Genomic DNA, 23,839 nt, shown 5'->3' on the forward strand with positions numbered 1-23,839 from the left:
GGTGAGAGTATGGCAGGCAGTGATGAGTGTGTGAAGGCTGTAGGAGAAGACGACTTTTTTGTGGACCTCCAGAAGGCCAGGCATGAAGACACAGAAGGGTCCCTACTAGAAAGGGGAACCTAGAAGTGGGTGGGACCCTGTGGGTTAGGGCCTGATGGGCATTTGGAGAAGTAGAAATATTAACCAGAGGTCACCAGTGAGTTTCAAGTGAGGGAATGGCATGCACAAATATCTTTTTTTTTTTAAAGTAAACTCAATTTTTTAAGAGTAGATTTATAGAAAAATTACAAAAATAGTACAGGGAATAGCCATATAGGCTGTATTTAGTTTCTCCTATTACTAGTATCTTACATTACAATGGTACATTTGTCTTATCCTAATGAAATAGTACATTGTTATTAACTGATGAAAGTCCATGGATTTTTCAGATTTTGGTGTCATTGCTGCTGGGCTCTCTCAACTGACAGCAAAGAAATGTATGTATGTATATTACTTTGTATACATACACATATTTACTAATATTTTTGTATATACCCACCTATATCTATATTAAGCTAAGCATGAGTTTATATTTGCTATAGATGAATGATTGTGTCTCCACAAAATTCATATTTTGAAATTTAATCCTTAATGTGATGGTATGTGGAGGTGGGGCCTTTCAGAGATGATCTGATCATGAAGGTGGGGTCCTCATGGATAAGATTTTAGAACTTGTAAAAGAGACCTAGAGAGCTCTCTTGCCCTTTCTGTCATGTGAAAGCAAGAAGACTACCATCTAGGAATCAGTTAGTAGGCTCTCATCAGACTGAATCTGCCAGGGCCTTGATCTTGGACTCCTTAGCCTCCAAGACAGTGAAAAATAAATCTTTGTGTTTATAAGCCACTCAGTTTATGGTATTTTGTTATAGTAGCCAGAGTGGGTTAAGACAGTACTGATGATTCCTCCTCTCATTCATTACTACACGGATCATTCTAGCATCTTCCTATGCTTATCTGTAAGTTCCCACTCCAACAGTGAAAAACCTCGTTCATACCATCTGCCATCTATGACTCAACTGGTCTATTCCATTGGACATGTAAAGCAGGATCAGATTTGTCAACCTATGTTCCCATGGAATACAACTTCATCAACTAGAATATGGAGAAAATGGATGATTTCTTCTGCCTTAAGGTTTACAAACTAGTTTTTAATTCATGGACAATTTCTGTGTTGAAAATAGCTCTCTGATATGTGGAGAAGAAATTTAAGGAGAGTAGAAAAATCAGTGGAGAAGCTATGTCCAAGAAAAAATGGTGGTTTGGCTTAGAATAAACAAATATTTATTAAGTTCTTACTAGCAAGCTCTATATAAAAGTTATTATCTTTGTGTACCATAAGCTGTTCTAAGTACTTTATGAGCCTTAAATCATTGCATCTTTACCACTAGTGAGCTGTACTATACTGACCCCATTTCATAGATGAAGAAGGTGAGGCACAAGTTTATAACTTGCTCACTATCACATTCCCAGCAAGTGTTGGAGCTAAGATTCACATTCTCACAGTCAGGTTGCAGGTCCTGAGGTCTTAGTCAGTTTCAATTATTCCTGTCAGTCAAAATATCCAGACTCTTGACTATATGAATGCAGTCAGTCTCACATTTACTTTTTGTAAAGTAGTAGTACACGGTTAGTACTAGAGTTAGTACACTTTAGGATCGTCCTAAATAGGTTAAGTCAACATCCTTGACTGGAAAAAAATTACATCAACAACCACCACAGCAAGAAAGAAAAAAGGAAAGACAGGAAAGGAAGGATGGAAGGACTAAAAAGGAAGGAAAGAAGGAAGGAGAACCACTTAAGTCCACAGTGATGGAGGACCACACACTTGAATGGAAATGCCATGTTCCTGAGTCTTCTTCTGCCATCTGTGGACTGCAGAGGTAGATGGACATAATCCAACAGCTGTGAGCTCTAATGGCTCCTGCTGGGCTGACAGAGGTTGGGGGAGGGGTGAAGCTGTAAACTACATTTTGAATTCATGAGAGCCTTTCAGGCACCAGTTAAGTGGTTCCTAACCAAGAAAAAACATTTTCATGCACATTGTAAATCCTAGTTTTTTAAAATAAAGAAGTCATTGATAAAAGATGAAATACAGTTCTAATAAAAATCTACTCAAATGCTATGAAAAACAGTCTTTTGTAGGAAGCCTGTGCCTATTTATATTTGTGAATCAGTTATCACATGTCCCTCAGGAAATCAGAACAATTGTTCTGTTACTGAATTTTACCATCAGGGGCTGAGTTTGCTTTTAGATAGTGGTGTGTGCAGTTGAGGGCATATTTTGCTATCCTCACAATCAAATAAAGTGCATCGATTTCCAGGGTCTCCTGGTGCTAATGTCCTCTCACATTCACCCATGATTTCAGTAGGATCTGAAACCCTAAGTTTCTCCTGATTTAGAGCAGCGATGGGCCATACTTGACACAAAGCAAGTGAACGAGGTCACTCCCAACAACTCTGCTTTAGGTGAAGTTGTAATCTGATTTTGATCCTGTGACATAAAGCCAGTGGTCAATGTTTTTAGTAAAGTCATCTTTTTGTGGTAGATGTTGGGTTCACTAGCTAGACCCTGGGTTCAAAGGCATCTGAATGTAAAGCCCCAGGGCAGAAATGTCTTGTTTCAGTGTTTTGTATCCTTAAGGCTCAGTATGGCTCTGTTTCATGGTGGTCATTCAATGAAATGCATGTATCTGTTCATGTCAACAACTGACTCACTGACAGAATGAATGGATAATATAGAAAACTAGTTCCATTTCTAACCATGTACCTCTCTTTTGTGGTCCATAGGAGAGGAGCACAGAAAACTAATAATTCTCATGTAGAGCCCCAGAGGAAGTTAATCATCATAGAATCTTGGCTTATAGAGATAGGAAACCCTTATTTTCAACACTGATTGATGCAACAGAATTCATTTCCCCCAAATCCCTCACTTTATGCCGAAGACATGGAGATTAGGTGCTTTTCCCTAAGTCATTGCTTGTTTGGGGAGAAATGGTCAAACTGTGCCCCTGGGAAAGAGAGTTGAGGTACCACATTGAGCTGGAGCTAGAATTAGTCTCCTTGTTGCTCAGGTTAGAGGCAACAGACTGGGTTCCTCAGGGAAGGGGTTACAGCTTATCCATTTCATGTCCTGAGTCATTTAGAATCAAGTCCTAGTCTAGTGCTCTTTCCACATTGTCAAAGTGAATTTATTTTTATTTTTTTAATTGTTTTTGTGAGTCTTGTCTTTTTTTTTTTTTTTTTTTTTAAAGATTTGTTTATTTGGGCAGAGGGAGCAGAGATAAGGGGAGAGAACCCTCAAGAAGACTCCTTGCATGGAGTCCAACACTGGGCTTCATCCCAGGAGCCTGAGATCATGACCTGAGCTGAAATCAAGTCAGATACTTAACCAATTGAGCCACTCGGGTGCCTCTCGTGACTGTTGTTTGAAACAAAGTGAATTTAATATAGGTGTTTTCTGTTTTTACTACACTCAGTTGGTTAGGTAGGGGAAAGTGCACTCCCCTTCTCTCCTGTGAAATTAATTATAAACTGTTGTCTCTTGTGTGACCTCAAGGCAGTGCCGAGAAACACAATGCACATCTTATATACCCTCTTTGCTTCTCAATATAAGGAAATTAATTTGCACTTGGTGATCTAAGAATTGTGTCATTGGTTTTGGATAAACCCTTCCTAGCTCTTCACTGTGCTATTTTAAAGTGTTGTAATTACTTGGAGTCAGTGGGAAGGCTGTACTTTTTTTTTAAATGTTTTCTTAAGACTTGGCAGCTGCAGTTGACAAACGGTAAAAACAAAACAAAGCAAAAACAAAAACAAAAACAAACCCCTCCCAAACACTGCCTTTCTACCTCTATCTTCAATTTCCAACATGTTATCTCTCTGATAGCTAAATTCTACAGAGAGTTTAAGCTATGTGGGAAAAGGTAGCAGAACAATTATTTTATAGATTGTCTTGCCCCCTGACAAGTGCAGCTCATGGCTGGTCTGCCCCAGGCAGAAGGGTGTTGTAACTAGTTCTTATTAGCGTCATTTAGCAACTATGAGATGGTCACTCAATGTGGTCAAGGAGAATAATAAAAAGGTAAGATATTTAATAAGAGGTAAGATATTGAATATTCATCAATGGAACTTCTTTCCATGTTTTCAACCATTCCTCTTCAGATCCTTTTTCTTTTGGGTGATTTGTTGAGCTGCTTTTTCTGGACCAGAAGTGCTAGAACTTCCTGAAGTTCACACACTCTCCCTTTCCACGCACTGCTCCATCATAAACATGTCCTGAGTCCAGGCCTCAAAGGGGTTTGGGATCCTGTCCACAATCTTGTAACACCCATTGTTCCTTTCCTTACCTGTTATCTATTTATTATGTTTTCAGTAACAAAGAAACAAAAATTCCATTCTAAAGAGGCTCAAACAATATGCAGATTAATGATCTACATATTGAAAAGTCCCAAGGTAGAGTGAATGCAGGCAAGGTTGAGTCAGTGACTATGTAAAGTCATTGAGGACTGAGGTGCCTTTCATCTTTCTATTCTTCCATCTTCAGGGTTCTCATCTTGTCCTATAAAACATGTTGCTTTCAGGGTGCCTGGGTGGCTCAGTGGGTTAAAGCCTCTGCCTTCGGCTCAGGTCATGATCCCAGGGTCCTGGGATAGGGCCTGGCATCAGGCTTTCTGCTCAGCAGGGAGCCTGCTCTCCCCCACCCCCACTCTCTACCTGCCTCTCTGCCTACTTGTGATCTCTATTTATTTCAAATAAACAAATAAAATCTTAAAAAAAAACAACAACAACAACGTGTTGCTTTCATGGTCTTGTCTACAGGGGTTTGGTGTGGAGGCTAAGCTTGGCCTTGGGTTCAAATCCCAACTCTGCCACCTAGAGGGTTATACTTCAGTCTCTTCATATGCAAAGTAGAGGAAAATCAAGGAACTTAGCCTACTTGTTTGCTATGAGGAATAAATGCTCTATGAGTTATCATTTTTATAACTAGAGTTTAACTACATAATCGCAGACTTCACAGTCCAGCCCAGCAATGTACAATGGAGGAAAGAGGGATGGTTCCCCCCAGTGTCTTTGTCCAAGGCCACTTTCAATCTACAGGATACCTTAGGACTAATTAGCAAAAATGTTTTCCCCCTAGAGTAGCCTTGAGAGCTGAGAGTGATTTGTATTCATTAGACAACAGTGCTTTCCACCTGCACAGGCGCATCCCAGTGCCCCACATCTGGGTGATTTGATGTTGCCTTTGTGTAAAGACAAAATGTTCTTTTTCTGGGTAGGTGGCTCCTCCATTGTTCATGGCCTGGTACCCTCAGTTCTCTGATAATACTAGGGCAGAACAATGTGAAAGAGATTTGAAGGGCCATGCAGTGAGCTTCAAAACCCTCTGAATATGCATTTCCAAATGCTGCTTTCATAAAACAGTAGCTATAATTTATGAATGCCTACTATGTTTTAGGCATTGCTCTAGATCCTTTATATAAATCACATCTAATTTTCACAGTAACCTGGCAAGATATATATTATTATACCCACTTTGCATATAAGAAAGAGAGATATTGGCTGCGGGTGGGTGTGTGGGGGGAAAGCTCAGTGGAGATTGGAGGTTTAGATGACTAGAAGTTGAGACTAGGATACAGTTATTAAGAAAGGCCAGCTGGCATGATAGAAGTCACCTAATATAGCCATTAAGTCATAGGCCAAGAAGTTTTGTAAGCGTCAGAAACCTCTGTAAAATATTCATAGAATGTTAACTTGTTATTTTATTTAGGAAACTTTCTGCCTATTGAAGTAAGATTTGCTTTATGGTCTGAATAACTACATTTGTTCTGAATATGTTTTAAAAGAATGTGTGTTTTGCAGTTTTTGAGTGCAGTGTTTTATATAAGCCCATGATACAGTGTGTTTACTGTGCAAATAAAAACTTCCATGTCTTTACTGATTTTTGTCTGCTTGTTCTATTACCGAGAGAGGTGCATTAAATCCACTATGATTTTCTGACTTATATTTTAACACAGATTCCCAGGTTCCCATATCATCACACATTCTTCAAAAACATGTTAACTTGTGTGTACTGTATTTCTCTGTGTGTATATGCCATGATTTATTAATCACTATTTGGATATGTAGACGGTTTCAGTTTTCCCCAAAGTTTTCACATATACTACTGATAATTCAATTTTGTGTGTTATCCACACTATTTCTATTTCAATTATAAGGCTTTAATATATTCTTGATAAATTTTGTTTTGTTCAAACACCCACACTTTGTCCTACATTTAAAATGTTGGTAGAGAAGAAAGGAACATTATATCCACACGTTTGCAACTATTTCAAGGGAGAGTGGGGCTTAGGGACATATTCCAGAATTTAGGGTTTCTTTTGGGACAATGCTGCCTTCCTCCTAAACTTTGTAACCCTGCCTAATGACAAACCCTCCTGAAAGTAACACAAACACACACACACACAACCAAGCCATCTTGATAGCAACAGAAACAAATTTATAAAATATATAAGTCAATACATTGTAAGTACATTTATAAAGTATAAAAAGCATTATAAGTATATATACAAAATATATAAGTATGTTTAGGGTAAAATGACATTCAGGTAAGTGGTTCCAAGGACAGGAAGCTTCCAAGTTTCCAAGTTTCTAAGTTTCCAAGTTTCCAAGTCCAAGCTCTTTCCCAGCCTGCTTTTCTAAGAATGCCACATTAGTTTTTTAGTTCAAATAGGAACTACTCTCAATCAAAACTGACCGAGAAATTTACATCTTCTGATCTTCAGGATCTCCACCTATACTAAAACCGCTGACCTTTTTTCTAATGTCATTCACCACTCTACCTAGAGCCTCTGGTGTTATTTTTCTCTTCAACTCATGACCATGTTGGTTTTTACCCAGAGAAGTCAGAGTCATGTTTTGCTTTCTCCTAAAGAGCAAACTGCTTACACACCTCAACAGAGGCTCAACAAGACTCACACACCTCAACAAGGCTGCCGGAACAATGCCATACAGTCTATATGCCACAACAAAAAAAAGAATAATCTATATCAGCAAGAAGAAGATGCGCATGATAAATGTTGGGGCAGGAAAATATGTGGGTGCAAGATAATATGAAATTCCTTAGAACAAAGATAAATTGTTTTGTAATGCTTCATTTTAGGCTCCCTGGGAATGAGGGACTCAGCAGCAGCAGCAGCAGCGCCCCCTCTTGGGCAGAGATGGAAGAGCCACAGAGGAGCCCAGACTCCCCAAGGCAGGAGCAAGGATGGTTAGTTAGCTCTTCCACAGGTGCACTCTCTACCAGATCTACCACATATTATTTTTGTGAAGATTGAAGAAAATAAAATATAAAATATGACTATCATTTGTCTAGCACATATAAAGCACTGAGAAATAAAGTAAGATGGTTTGTGGCATAAGGACATTTCCTGAGAAACTACATTATTTTATTTTTGTAGAAAACGTGGATCTGATTTGGTTTTCCCTGGCTGTTCTGCAAGAGCCATGACAAGTTAAAACAAAAGTTACAAGATTGACAGGGTTGGAGAAAGCAACTGTGTCTAACATCTCCTGACATTCGAGAGAAAAAGAAAGAGTTAGGTGCACAGCTTGCAGACTGAAGGAAAAAGCATTGCTTTTTGTCACCAGTTGGTCTTAGGCTTCCATGGCCCTGGGCACCTGTCCCAGAGCCCTCGGCTTGTTCTGTGCCAGCTGCTCTCCCCAGGCCATATCTTTCCCTCCTTCACACAGAAGGGTGACCTTGGGGGACTTCTGTGCAGATGTTTCTTCCTCCTGTGGCTTCCTCAGGGCTGGATTTTGGGGGAAATCCTCGGTGCTGAATTTCTTTGGAAATTCCTTTCATTTATGCAAGACACCAAAGGACAGGGATTGTCTCCAAGCAAGCACTTTAAAATGCAAAACACACCCTCATTCATCTCTAGGGGCCCAAAGTCCTTGACAGGAGGTGGCCATGATCAAGTGTGGTTGCTGTCTGCAGGGCCTAGTCAGGGAGACAGATGGGCTGGGCTCTGTCGGAACATTCTAAAAAAAAAAAAAAGTGCTTATTTTATTTTTCAGTGCTTCATATGCACTTGACACAATAATAGCAATAATTTATATTTTGGGATGCCTAGGTGGCTCAGTTGGTTAAGGGCCAGACTCCTGCTTTGGCTGAAGTCATGATCTCAGGGTCATGAGATGGAGCCTGCTCTCTCCCTTCCCCTTTGCCCCTCCCCTTGCTTGAGATTTCTCTGTCTCTCTCTGTCTCAAATAACAAACCAACCAACCAACCAACCAACCAATAAAATCTTTAAAAAATAATATTTTATTTGCTTTAATTCTCACCAAAATATCCTATGTGGTAGTCCGGATATTCTGAAATCAGAAATGGCATCTGGCAGGGCTAACCATACTCACCCCTGCTCTGGAAGCCTGTACTCCTCCGCGTCTATTCCATCTCTGCCCCAAAGGGGGCGATGCTGAGAAAGGCTCACCTTGTGCAGCTCCGTGTTTGGGTCTTCAGGTGCAACAAGGAGATGGAGAGAGATGAGCAGTAGAGGTGGGGAAGCCAGTGAGAAGCTGACAGCAGCGTACACGGAGGGAGTGGCTGACATCCTAGGATATGAGGAGGCTGGTCTGGCCTGCCTGTTCCTTTTCTCCCCCTCTCCTTCCTCCCCTCCTCCCTCCCTCTTTCCAGTGTCTACTCGAAATTGTATTTGATCGTGCTTCCGGGTCGCTCAGTGCTTAAGTGTTTGCCTTCAGCTGGGGTCATGATCCCAGACTCCTGGGATCGAGCCCTGCATCGGGCTTTCTGCTGGGCGGGAAGCCTGCTTCTCCCTCTTCCACTGTCTCTGCTTGTGTTCTCTCTCTAGCTGTGTCTCTCTCTGTCAAATAAATTAATAAAATCATTAAAAAAAGTATTTTATAAGCTCAGCAGCATTCTCAGTTTTACTAACTAAAAGCAGGCTTCATAAGAACTAGCTAAGTCTTCACCCTTAGATTTCAAGATTGTTTGGTGTAACTCTCTGGTCTTCTTCCGCTGCTCTCTCTATTCCTACATTGCCTGCTCTTCAACTGTCAAGAGTAAGAGATAGGAGAAACCAAGGGCATTTGGGAAGCTGAAAAATTCTTTTTTAATTTCTGTCTTCCAATTTGGTCAGGGAGGAAGAATCAATGGGAAAATCTTTTGAGCATTTGTTTGCTTTACAGACAAAGGAGCCTCCTCTTAATTGTATCGACTGGGGGAGGGGCGGGGGTGGCTTCCCTTGGTTTCATTCTGGAGTTCCAGTGGCACTGTTTCAAAGGTTGGGGATGTGTCTGGTTTTTAAAAATTAGTTTTTGAATTTCTTTGCAGTGGTTATGTTTGAAATAGGTCCATTCTCTCTCATTTTCTTTTTAGTTTTTCCAGGGTGGCTGTAGATTTTTTCAATGCTAAATATGAAATGGATGAAAGAGAAGAAGAGAAGACTCAGGAAAGATAAAGACAAACATAAGCAAGTGCTAGCTGCCCACCCTGGCCAGGTGGGGTTTCTCAGACCACATGCTCTGCTCACCACAGAGCCTCCCTGTCCCTGCCTTGATGTTCAGGGCCAGGGAACAGTCAAGTCCTGGAAGACAGAGCTGAAGGACTTGAGACTCACTGTGCAGCTCACGGGTAGCCCACCCCCAGAGCAGTTCGTAGCATCTGCTGGTGTGAGATGGCCACTCTCTTGGAGAGCCTGGAGGGGTACAAGGAGGTGACATGTGGGGACACTGTACCTCTCATTCCCCCACGAGTACTTGTCATTGTCTCTCTTTATCCCTTCCTTCCATTGTTTTCTCTAATTCTTTAAGAAGGAAATGAACAGCCAGGCAGTGGATAGTGTCACACAGATTTGGGCAGTTGTCATTCTTACCCCAGTCTGTTCCTCTTCAGGCTTAAGCTCATGATCACTAAGGTCACAGGGATTGGACTTGGAACCCTTGAAGCCCTTAAGACTCTGATACTAGAATTCCAAGGGGATGTACTGTCTGAACAAAGTGGGTTCTAATACCCAAGAGAGGGTTTCAGAAGGAGGTGAGTATTGTTCTCTAGGACTTTGTGGAAGGGTATCATGTGGTTGTGGAAGGGAGAGAGGGGTATGTTTTCAAGTGAGGATGAATTCAGAGTCTGGATATTCCTGGCTCAGCTCTCCTTTCTCTGTAGAATGTGCAGCCTGTCGGGAATTTTAGGGAACCCCATTCCCTAATCCCTTCTAGGGAGGCTGTACAATGAGAAATGATTGATCCATTGATATTCTTTGAAGTATTGAATAATAATCGGCCATAAGACTAGCTTTGGTTATACCTCTCCAAATGTGTTATTGCATTTATATATATATATATATATGTATATATATAGTATAGATATGTATTTATAAATATTTATCTATACTCATTATATGTCTATTTAAATATGTATTTCTATTTATTATATATTTATATTTAAAACAAATTTATATTAATTTTATATATTTTAATATTTTATATATTGTATAAAGTACATATATGTACATTAAATATATATATTTACTTATATGCATCTATGCTACTTATATGCATCTATGCTATATATGTATTTATAATTTATATGCTAAATATATATATTTAATGTACATATATGTGCTATATATAGTTACACTATATATTATATATTAATGTTATGAATTATTTTAAAAAGTCTTTTTTGATGGGGAGGATTATAAAACATATCTCAGCAGTCTTTTTATGAACCATCTGATGAAAATAAAAAGTTCATCAGAACCATCTGATGAAAATAAAAAGTTCACTAATGTTTCTTATTTGATAAAAAAATATCAATATTACAAATGAAGATTAGTTGCATGGCCATTATAAACAAATTAGGAGCCATAAATTACCTGATACTTTCCTCACACATTAAATCTTCCACTCATTCTTTCTACAGTCTCTTCATATTTAGCAAATGTCATTGCTAATACAAAACTTTGCTAATACAAAACCTGATACAAAACTTTGCTGAGATTGTTATTGTTGTTAGCTTTAGAGTAATAATATGGATGAGCTATGATGTGTTTCAGCAAGAAAAAACAAGTTAGGTAGGTTGTTAGTGATGACCTCAAAGCAGAAAATTGTTTCAGTGCAGAATCCTAATGGAATTTTTTTCCTATTGGATATACTGGAAGAAATCACATGAAAATGATCACCAGAGTGATGCTCAGTTCGCACTTAATACAGTTTGATTCAAATCTAATTGATAATTAGACATCAACTTCACTACCATATAGTCTTAAAAATTTAAATTTTACATGTCTTATGCCCATTTCTTGATTGGATTTTTTGGCCTTTTTTTTTTGGGGGGGGTGTCAAGTTTGATAAGTTCTTTATAGATTTTGAATACTAGCCCTTTATCTGATAAGACATTTGCAAATATCTTCTTCCATTCTGTAGGTTGTCTTCCAGTTTTGTTTGCTGTCTTCTTTGTTGTGCAAAGGTTTTTGTCTAGAAGAAGTCCCAACAGTTCCTTTTTGCTTTTGTTTCCCTTGCCTTTGGCAATGTTACTAGGAAGAGGTTGCTCCAGCCGAGGTCACAGAAGTTGTTGCCTGTGTTCTTCTCTAGGATTTTGATCTCACATTTAGGATTCCTATCTCACATTTAGGGCTTCCATCCATTTTGAGTTTATTTTTCTGTATGGTTTAAAGAGGTGGGCCAGTTCCATTCTTCTGCATGTGGCTGTCCAATTTTCCCAATACCATTTGTGGAAGAGACTGTCTTTTTTCCATTGGATATTCATTCTCTTCTGCTTTTTCAAAGATTAGTTGACCACAGAGTTGAGGGTCCATTTCTGGAGTCTATTCTGTTCCATTGATCAATGTTTGTTTTCATGCCAGTACCATATTGAAATTTCTCCAGAGAAGACATACACATGGTTAACAGACACATGAAAAAATACTCAACATAACTGGGCATCGGGAAATACAAATCAAAAACCACAATGAGATACCACCTCACAAAAATTAGAATGGCTAAGATTAACAACTCAGAAAACAGCAAATGTTGGCGAGGATGCAGAGAAAGGGGAACCCTCTTGCATTGTTGGTGGGAATGCAAACTGGAGCAGCCACTCTGGAAAATAGTTTGTAGCTCCCTTAAAAAGTTAAAAATAGAATTACCCTATGACCCAGCAATTGCACCACTAGGTATTTACCCAAAGAATACAAACATTGTGATTTGAAGGGACACATGCACCCCAATGTTTATGGCAACAATGTCCACAATAACCAAACTATGGAAAGAGCTGAGATGTCCATCAACAGATGAATGAATAAAGAAGAATGAATATGCAATGGAATACTATGCAGCCATCAAAAGAAATGAAATCTTGCCATTTGCAAAGACATGGATGGAACTAGAGGGTTTTATGATAGGCAAAACAAATCAGTCAGAGAAAGACAAATACCATATTATTTCACGCATATGTGGATTTTAGGAAACAAAACAGATGAACATAAGGGAAGGGAAGGAAAAACAAAATAAGATGAAAATTGAGAGAGGGGCAAACCATAAGAGATACGAACTCTAGGAAACAAATTGAGGGTTGCTAGAGGGGATGTGGGGTGGGGCAAGGGATAATTGGGTGATGGACGTTAAGGAGGACACTTGATGGAATAAGCACTGGATGTTATATGTACCTGATGAATCACTGAATTCAATCTGCATCTGGAACTAATAAAAACATTTAAATTGTAAAATATATCATAATAAAAAAAGAGCATGTAAGCTAAAATAAAGCAAATGCCCAAGGGCCCATGACCCAAGGTAGAAAGAGTACAGTCTTTAGACATCTCCCCTGGGCTCATCTTCATTGTTTGCCCATCTCACCCCCAGCAAGTTGACTGCTGTCCTATGTCTGGTTTTCACCACTCACTTTTTTAAATAAATGGTTTTAATACCTATTCATGTATCTCCAAGCAATATCTTACCATTTTGAAAAAAACTGAGTAATAATTACTTATCTAGCTTTGTAATCGAGAGGCAATTTGTCCAGGATCAGATGAAAGGAAAATCACTGTGGCAATCATGTGGGACCTAGAAGACCTTGTCTCTCAGAGTTGCTAAGAGTGTCTGTCCAAGAAGCTTGCAGGTGAGGTGGTCAGTCCTGGAAGTACTTGCATTCTGCAGGTGGAGCATCATGCTGGTTTTGGTGTGGGCTGGGAACTGAACATGGGGCAGAACTGGGGTATGGAGAGTGCTGCTTTGCATGGTTCTGCTTCCAAGCTCCCTGTGGCCTCTCTCTAACCCTCTGGTGCTATCAGAGCAGAGCCTTTGGTGAAATAAAAGGAGCATATGTGGTGTGTACTCTGGTGTGCTACCCCTCAACAGGTGTGTCTCTCCAGTAAGCCCCATGGACTCTCGATCCAACATAAGCTCTCATTCTGGGACATTCTCCCCCAGGAGAGAGTATCTATTCAATCTTTATACTTTATTGATAGTTTGGATATGGACTTATAGGTTAGAAATCATTTTCCTTCATTGATAGTTTGGATATGGACTTATAGGTTAGAAATAATTTTCCTTCAGTGTCTTGATGGTTTGGTCCTTGTTTTCAGGTGTGTTGCTGAGAAATCCAAAGTCTTTCAACTCCTCATTTTTTCTATATAAATTGTTCTTCCAACCACTGATGGAAGATTCTGGAATTTTCTCCTTGGTTCCAGTATTCTGAGATTTCATAATGGCATTTCCTGTTATTTATTTAATTTATCTATTTTGCTAGACATTTGGTGGACCCTTTCAGTAATAGGAAGCTTTCTTGAATTATTTTAGTCATGATTTCTTTTCATGTATAGTCTCTGTTCTGTCTTTCTGAAATGCCTATTGTTTGGATATTGGACCTCCTGATATTGTCCTCTGGTTTTTCACTTGGTTTTTCTTTCAAGTTCCCATTTCTTAGTCCCCCTTTTTGGGAGAGTACTTTGACTTTGTCCTCTAGCTCTTCTGTTGTGTTGTAATTTTGTGCTTTTCCTTGTCAAGTACTTTTCAAAATGTTTCTTTTTGTTCTCTGAATATTTCTTTTAATAATATTCTGTTTTTGTTTCATGGGTGCAGTGTCTTACTTTGTACCTCTGATATTAATAAATTTTAATTGATATTTTCTTTGCAGAATCTCTATTACATCCATTTGCTTTTCTCTGCTTCTTTTTAGTTTTACTTTCCTATGTAATGAGTTCTTGTAAATCTGGTAACTTTTGCTTGTCTGTTCATGATTAAGAGGGAATTAAAAAGCCTATCAAAGCTGTGACTGTATGGCAATCACTTATTGATTTTGAATTTATTATAGGGTAATCTGGGTGGGCCATTTGTTACATCTATTCTGGTAAGGATCTGTAGAAAGGATTCTTTCCAACTTTCATGTCTTGAGGCTAAAGAACTGGCTTCTAGCATTGTAGGAACTAAAAAGAGAACAGGAACTAGGCATCTTAAATTTGGCTTTCAGTACACATGTGATTATTTAATCTCCTTGCTTTTTTTATAGGACCAACAGCTTTTACTTGTGAGGCATCATTCATTTCAGATATTATTGGTTTAACTCTTTCTAGGAAATACACTAAACTTTCATTGGTAGGGTTAGGTTTGTTATTCAAAGGGGCACTAAATAGGAAAGGTGATCCAGGGGCTAGTGGCTTATCCAAGAACTCTTACGCACTCTCCTTATTTTATGCATATAAAGGACTCCTCCCATCCCACTTTGTCTCTAGTTTTGCTTCCTGTATTTCTGTATCTTTTAAGGATTCTGATGTATAAATTGGATTAGATCTTAGCTTTCTCTTCTGGAGGCTTTGTGTTTTGTGCTGTTGGGCTGCCAAGCCAATTATCATGCATCCATCTGTTGTTGTTGACTCTTCCTATGTTCTTTTAACCTTCAGTGAGCATGTCTTAATTTGTGTGTGTATGCGGTTTTACAGAGTTTTCAGGAGGGAGCAAAATTTTATGCATATGTTCAATTAACTGTCATTTAAAAAATATTTTATTTATTTATTTGTCAGAGATAGAACCCAAGAAGGGGGAGCTGCAGGCAGAGGGAGAGGGAAAAGCAGCTCTCTGCTGAGCAGGGAACTGAATGTGGGGCTTGATCCTAGGACCCCAGGATCATGACCTGAGCCAAAGGCAGACACCTAAATGACTGAGCCACCCAGACATCCCTCAATTAACTATCTTAACACAGAAATTGGCCTGCAGTTTTTTATTTTTTTAAGATTATTTATTTATTTATTTATTTGACAGAGAGAGAGATCACAAGTAGGCAGAGAGGCAGGCAGAGAGAGAGGGAGAAGCAGGCTCCCTGCTGAGCAGAGAGCCCGATGTGGGGCTTGATCCCAGTACCCTGAGATCATGATCTGGGCCGAAGGCAGAGGCTTAACCCACTGAGCCACCCAGGCACCCCTGGTCTGCAGTTTTTATAGTACAATTCATTTTATGTACTATAAAAACTGTTGGGTTGGCGGCTTTGGGAATGCAGGAGGAACAATAGAATTGACCGCTGGGGCCGCCATCTTCCAGCCCCCTACCCGCTCTTCCTTAACCCTTGACTCTCCTGCCAAAAGGATGTATACCCAGGTCACGTCTCCATAGGTAACCCAATACCTATGTAGGAAACAGGAGTATCCGGAGCCCCCACCCCATACCCTCTGATCACCAAATACCTTACCATATATGGACATGAGCCCATGCCCTGCCTTGGCCCCATAAAAGACCCCCGCTGACTCTCTCCCCAGTGCGACTTCCCCGACTCTCCTTTCCGGAGTCGTGGAACCTCGCCCGAGGGTGCCCACCTCCTCTCGACACGACTTTCCCGGTCCCCTTCTCCTGAGCCCTGAAACTTCGCGGGAGAGTGCCTTTAATAAATCTTGCCTTGCGCCTACCTCGCCTGGTGTTGTGCTTACCTCGCCTACAAAACTTTACATTTGGTGCTGAAACCTGGGAGGAGATTGAGCCCCCACCCCAGTGAGGAGGCTCTCTCCTCTCCCTAGCCGGACCTGGACCTGCCTTTCCGAACGCCACTTCCGAAGCCATGGTGAGTTTCCCCCAATTCCGCACCTCCCTCCGGAAAGCCCTGCCCTAATCGCGGCTGCATCAAGGCGGACCCTGCTGGTCACCAGGTGACCTCCTTGACTCTGAGAAGCTGGGAGATGTCCTAACCTCTATGGCAGTTGACACAATTTTTCTGCAACCCAGTGGTGGACCAGGGGACGCCTTCCTCCAGCCCTCGGGTTGCCCGGCAATGAATCATGGGGACCTCCCAATCCAAATTAGACCCCAAAACATCCCTGGGGTGTTTTAGGCCTGTTGGCCAATCTTAAAACCCTGGAACTGGTCCAAGACCTGTGAACATGACGTTATTATGCTGTTGCTTGGCCACAATACCTATTAGACAATCAGTCCCAATGACCTCTGGAAGGCACGTTTAATTACAGATTCTGATGGACCTAAATAACCTTGGCAGACACCAAGGCAGATGGGCCAAGCTCCCTTATGTTCAGGATTTCTGAACCGGTGCCCTCGTCTACCCCTCCCCCTCCCCACTCCTATCCCAACTCCTGACAAAGTTATTAGCATAAACATGAAATTTCAATCAAAGTTTACTGAAGGTCAAATTGATGAGGGAGCAGAAGCCTGGCTGAGGACAAAACAAAAGCTGGCACCTTTCACCCCCTCTCCCTCCCACCTCGGTAAACTCCTATGTATATAATCAACCATTCCTCAGGATATCAGGGCAGCATCTCCTCCTACCCATGGGTCCTGTCCCCGTGCTTTAAAGTTGTAAAAGTTTTGTGAAGGGAAATCATTCAGGAGACCAATGAAAACCTGGCCATGTTTCTTAACCAACTTACCGAGGCGCTGACTCAATACACTCGCCTAGACCCGGCCTCTCCAATGGGGCAACTGTTTTAACTACCCACTTTATTTCTCAGTCAGCCGCAAACATTTGGAAAAAATTAAAGAAAGTGGAGGAGGGCCCTCAAACTCCCATTTCTGATCTGGTGAAAATGGCATTTAAAGTTTTTAACTCCTGAGAGGAGGCAGCAGAACTTACGCACTAAGCCAGACTCTCAACAGAAGGCCCAACTGCAGACCCAAGCCCTGGTGGCAGCCCTGAGGCCGGCAGGTTCTGGGGGTCCACAGAAGGGAGCACCTAACTGCATCCCTCCAGGGGCCTGTTTCAAGCGCGGAACCAAGGGACACTGGGCCCGTCAATGCCCCAATCCAAAAGCGCCTACTAGGCCGTGCCCTCAATGCCGCATGATGGGCCACTGGAAATCAGACTACCCCAGCCTTGGGGGATTCCCGGCACCTCCATGCGGGGGAGACCCTGAGACAGTAAGTCCCGCCTTCCAACTTCTCGGATTGGAGGATGACTGATGGAGCCCAGACTCAGACATCCCTCTCACCCATGCCGAGCCCAGGGTCACACTCCAGGTAACGGGTAAGTCCATTTCCTTTCTGTTGACACGGGGGCTACCTATTCTGTCCTGCCTTCCTACTCAGGTCCTACTCATCCCTCCCCAGTTGCAGTTATGGGAATTGATGGTACTTCCTCCACTCCAAAGGCCACCCCACCCCTTACGTGCAGCCTGGATGGGTTCCCCTTCTCACACTCCTTCCTCATTATCCCTTCCTGCCCTGTTCACATCCTCCACAAACTTCAGGCCATCATTCGCCTCTCTCCCTCTCCCTCGACTTCTGCTCACCTCATCCTCCCTCTACTCCCCTCTGACTTGTCCTCTATCCCGGACCCGCAGGTATGGGACATTTCCAGACTTACAGTAGCAACCCACTGGTGAGGACTTAAACCCATCATCGACCACCTCCAGAAGCAGGGTCTCCTTATCCCCATTAACTAGATGTCACTACCCGGGGATGGCAGCCCTGCCTCAGGGCCCTAGTGGCAGCTGCTTCTCCAACAAAGGAGGCTCTCAAACTTACCTTAGGACAGCCCCTCAGGGTCTTCTCCCCCCACTGACTGACTGACTTTGTCAGCCACAGATCCTTGGCACAACTCATTCCTTCCCATCTCCAACTCTAACACCTGCTATTCATAGAAAACCCCCAGGTCACACTCTCTGTCTCCCCTCGCCTAAATCCCTCCACTCTCTTGCCAACACCTTCATCTACCCCCACTCCTTCCCACTCCTGCTCTCAACTCCTGGAAGAACTCTCTCCCCCCAATCCAGGACTTTTGGACTGGCCACTGCCTGACCCTGATTGCACTGTGTTCATGGATGGGAGCTCCCTCATAGCGCCAGATGGACAGCGACACGCGGCCTATGCAGTGGTCACCCTGGACGCTGTCATAGAAGTGGCCCCCCTTCCCATTGGGACTACTTCTCAAAAGGCAGAACTCATGGCTCTCACCAGGGCCCTTCACTTATCTGAGGGCCAACGGGTCACTATTTATATTGACTCCAAATATGTTTTCCTTATTACTCACACTCACTCTGTCCTCTGGTGAGAAAGGGGATTTCTCACGACCAAGGGAACCCCCATAGTCAATGGGCCTCTTATTGCCAAACTCCTTGAGGCTCTCAATTACCCTACCAATGTGGGTATTGTCCACTGCTATGGCCATCAGGCCTCCAAGGACCCCATCTCTTTAGGGAACAACAAGGTCGACTCTATTGCCCAACAGATGGCCTTAAACTCCTCTCCAGCCCCTCTCCTGTTTCTCAACACTCCCCACAGTCCCTCATACACTGATGGGAAGACTCGGGTCCCCAAAACATTAGGTGGCAGGTTGGGCGACAAGGGATGGTATTATGTCCAGGACAAAATTGCCCTCCCAAACAGCCTAATCCACACCCTCATTACTGACATCCACCAGTCTCTCCACATCAGTCCAAAGGCCCTATACCAATTTCTCCAACCTCTCTTTCACCACCCCCTCCTCCAAAAAACCATTAAGGAGATACACCAGGCCTGCAGAATCTGTTCTGTGGTCTACGCCCAGGGTGGCCTCCGCAGACCAGGATCCACCCACCATCTCCGCAGGCATCAGCCAGGTGAGGACTGGCAACTCGACTTCACTCACATGCCTTGACACAAAACCTTCAGATACCTGCTAACTCTCGTGGACACCTTCACAGGCTGGATCGAGGCATTTCCCACTGCTAGGGAAACAGCAGACGTGGTTGCTGTGGTTCTCATTGAACACATCATCCCGAGGTTTGGACTCCCTTGAACCCTATAATCTGACAGCAGACCAGCTTTCATCTCCAGCATCACACAACAAGTCTCTGAGAGCCTCAACATGACCTGGAAACTCCATATCCCCTATCCGTGGGTAAGGTCAAGAGGGCCAATGGCCTCCTCAAGGAACAACTCACCAAACTCACTCTTGAAACCTGCCTCTCTTGGCCAACCTTTCTCCCACTAGCACTCACCCGTCTTCGGGCCTCTCCTCATGGCTGGTCAGGACTCAGCCCCTTTGAGCTCCTGTATGGCAGGCCTTTCCCACTCAATCACAACCTGCCTGCCTCTACTACCCCCCTCCTATCTTATCTGCCCTATCTGGCCCTCTTAGGAGCCCTCCTAAGGGCTCATGCAGATGCAACCATCCCCGCCCCGGACAGCCCTGGTGGAGACTTCCCCCAGGCCCTAAATCCTGGGGACCAAGTTCTCCTACGAGAACTTCACCCAAAGTGAAGTTCACCTTACAGCCCAGCTGAACCGGCCCCCATATTGTTATTCTCACAACTTCCACAGCGACAAAACTCCTAGGGAACCATCCGTGGGTACACATCTCCAATCTAAAACCAGCCCCACCACAGGATGGCTGGACTTCCCAAACCCTGGGGCCCACACAGTTGTGGATTTCCTGCACCACTTCTCCTCACCCTCCTCCTTCTACCCCTCCATAGCTGCCCCTCTGGTGACCCTGGGTTCAGGTGGCACTTATTCCTAGTGGAAACTTGGACCCATGGGGACACCATACAGTCTAGTCAGCTGGTCACCACCGATTGCCAGCCCAGAGGGTGCCAGCCCTAGCGGAAATGGCCATCCTCTCCACCCCCCTCCTGTGACAGAAAAGGGCTGTGTTTCTTCCCCTGGTTATTGGGGTCTCCTTGGCATCTTCCCTAGTGGACACCGGGCTGGGCACTGGGGTCCTAGCTCACTCCATAGATGCTGCCCGAGATTTATCCGAACAGCTCCGAACAGCCGTGGAGGCCTCAGCTGAGTCTTTGGCATCCCTACAACGACAGATTACCTCAGCGATCCTGTAGGTAGCCCTACAGAACTGACGAGCCCTGGACCTGCTCACTGTAGACAAGGGAGGAACCTTTGTATTTCTCAATGAAGAATGTTGCTATTATATCAACAAATCCAGTATAGTCAAAACCAATATTGGTGCCCTGGCAAAAATCCGTGACTCCCTTCATGGCCAGCATCACCCTGAAATAAACCCCTCTCAATGGTGGCTCTACCCCTTAATGACCTGGCTCCTTCAATCCTAAGTCCCCTTATTCTCCTCTGTCTACTAGCACTAATCACCCCCTGTGTTCTTCACTTCATTCAGGATCACATCCGTGAGGTTTCCAGGGTCACTGTCAACCAACTTCTCCTGCATCCCTATACCCGCCTACCCACATCTGAAGGACCCTATGACGATGCCCCTTTGCCAGCAGGAAGTAGCCAGATCTGAATCGCTGCCCCTATTACACCAAAAAGTTCGAGATGTTGGGTCAGCGGCTTCGGGAATGCAGGAGGAACAATAGAAATGACCACTGGGGCCGCCATCTTCCAGCCCCCTACCCCCTCTTCCTTAACCCTTGACTCTCCTGCCAAAAGGATGTATGCCCAGGTCATGTCTCCATAGGTAACCTGATACCTATGCAGGAAACAGGAGTATCAGGAGCCCCCACCCCATACCCTCTAATCACCAAATACCTTACCATATATGGATGTGAGCCCATGCCCTACCTTGGCCAAATAAAAGACCCCCGCTGACTCCCTCCCAGTGTGACTTCCCTGACTCCCCTTTCCAGAGTCATGGAATCTCGCCCAAGGATTCCCACCTCCTCCTGGTGCAACTTTCCTGGCTCCTCTTCTCCTGAGCCCTGAAACTTCGCGGGAGAGTGCCTTTAATAAATCTTGCCTTGCGCCTACCTCTCCTGGTGTTGTGTTTACCTCACCTGCGAAACTTTACAAAAACCATAAAGTTTAAAGTAGAAAAAAAGTTTGAACTTTATATAGTCTAATGACCTCATTTTATGTATGGAAACATTGTCTCCAACAAGGAAATAGCTTGTCTAAAAACCACACAGTTTGTGTTAATGCCCAGACTTACAGAAAGAAAAAAGTCAAGCTCGAATTTCTAGATTGTCCTAATGTCCGAAGCTGCTAATGTATCAAAATTTAGCTGCTTCTGTAGATTTCCTGAGCATAGTATGTAAATGTGATATGAGGATCATGAGTTGTAGAGACTGAAACTTTGTCCTATAGGAAATTATGGGGTTTACCAGACCATAGTATTGTAAATAGATAATGGGACCTCTCCAAAATTAAACAAATATTTGATATAATCCAGGAACAGATAATTAATTTGGATTATGACAACACAGAAGTAAGTCTATATCTAAGCCAATGACTGCAGAATCAACATGCAGGAAAAATAAATCTGATGTTTTAAAAATGTTCAGAAACCATGGTATGTGCAGAGAGTACCGCCATCTATTCTTTTCATTGTTCCTCTGAATTTTGGGACCTCCCTTCCTTTTCCTCCAGGGCCTCAATATCCCTTTCTTTTCCGAGGCTCTTCTAGCGCTAATGTGCTGGGTTTCCTTTTCTACTTTCATTTCATTAACAAAACAAAACAAAAGACTCTAATTGTGCCAACATATGTCTCAAAACAGTCTTTCTGCATAATTGACTAACTCTTCTTTGAAAATCTTTTGTTGTAATTCTCAGTGCCTGAAGGATGGGACATCATAATAAGCATGAAGGCAACAGGATGTCTGTCATGAGTTATGTGACTTGGCCCAGCTATGACAGGTCTCTCCCTTTCCTGATTTGCACAGTGATCCTTGCAGCAGGATTCCTCAATTATTTTAAACAAATAATTATTGGTTATGTAGAGTTCACAATCAATGGAATGGATTTCTAAGTTGACATTTTACTCTGTTGTGGAGGCCGGGATGTTTGGATTTAGGGTCGTGGGAGAGGAACTACAAAATCCTAACATTTAGGTGATTATCTTTCCTCCCAAATGGAGACCATCCAAAAATCTGAGGTGCAAGGGAACAGGTGTGATTTTGTGGTCATAAAAACCCATGAGATACAATTTTAATCTCCATATATTGATGACAATGTTTATTTCGCAGCTGTACTACTGATGATTTAAAATTTAGGCTTTCACTTATTTTCTCTTGAATTAAGAAACTAAAAATATGTATGGAAAATAACTTGTAATTAAATTCTGTCTTCCATAGGGAAATGACACTTATACTGTTACAACCTTGATAAATATATATATTACTTCCCAACCAATGAGTGATAAATCAGTGATTTAACTGTCTTTTATGTTGACTGCTTTGGACTTTATAGGCATTTGGTTTTGAATTAGCCTAGTGGTACATCATCCTGAGAAGGAATTACATAATTTAAAAAAAGGAACTAAAAAATTTACCTTGTTGGGCAGGTTTGATGTCTGAGTTTTATGCTTTTATGCTTGTTTGTATTTTTTTTTTTTTTTGATGTCAGAGAGGCAGCTGGAAGTTTCATTGGTGCTCTGCTTTTTAGAATTTTTAGAATGTTAGTTTTGAATTATTACTGAATTGTTATTAGAAATAATTTATCATGAACATCAAAGTGAGTGAAAAGAGATTTTAGGAGTCATTAAAAAAATAAGCATACGTTCTGAGCTGCTCCAAGTAATTATTCTTCCTTGCTCATTCAGTTGTCTTCTGTTTCTGCTTCCTACAGTCTAAGCCCACAACCTCCAGGCAAGCTCTTAAATGTGGCCCATGATTTTGCAAGACTGAGGGTCAGACAACAGTCCTCAGGGGCTTCAAAACATAGAGCCCTTAACCCCATATGGAAATATTCAGATGGTGGCTTTCAGCAGGATGACAGGAAGGAAATGAGATGTGTTTCCCTATATATCTGCTAAATTGGAAGCCCAGTATTTTTTTTTAATGGAAACATAGTTGATATCAAATATTATAGTAGTTTCAGGTGTACAACACAATGTGACCACTATTACATGCATTAGGAAATGTTCGCCGTGATGTGTAGTTACCATCTGTCACTGTACAGTTATTATAAGTTATTGACTATATTCCCTATGCTGTAATTTTCATCCCCCTTATTTATTTTATAACTTTCCAGTTATAGTCTGGAGCTCTTCCTTGCCTTCGTGTATTTCACCTGTACCCCAAGCCCTTCCTGTATTTGTTTTGAAGAATTTTATGAATTGTTTGTTTTTGAGTCAATGGTGTACAGATGACACTGGGCTAGGTTCCTGCCCCTGGAAGTGTCCTTAATCACTCCACATGTGGTTCACACCAGGAACATCTTCTTCATCACTCTCACAGGTAGTAGTGATGTTGTTCACTGTTATTTTCTTGCCACGCTCATCGTCTTTGCTACTGAAAACAGAAGAAGGAAGACAGTATATTCAAAAACCAAGAAGAACAGTGACCTTCCTCCCACCCACAAACAAAATTGAAGGAAATGATGGATGACTTTAACAGAGACCCTTTAGCTTGCTGTGTCTCCTGATACAGATAAATGATTCAATTTCAAGAAGACAAAA

General features: G+C 42.3%; 1 pseudogene; it reads right to left on the reverse strand.

The window, feature by feature from the left end:
* Positions 1–23,563: 23,563 nt before the first annotated feature.
* The window catches only part of LOC111155402, a 36,812-nt pseudogene continuing 36,536 nt past the window's right edge, over positions 23,564–23,839 (reverse strand).

This window comes from Enhydra lutris, unplaced genomic scaffold, assembly GCF_002288905.1.
Source record: "Enhydra lutris kenyoni isolate GAN:26980312 unplaced genomic scaffold, ASM228890v2 scaffoldscaffold41, whole genome shotgun sequence".
Taxonomy (NCBI): domain Eukaryota; kingdom Metazoa; phylum Chordata; class Mammalia; order Carnivora; family Mustelidae; genus Enhydra; species Enhydra lutris.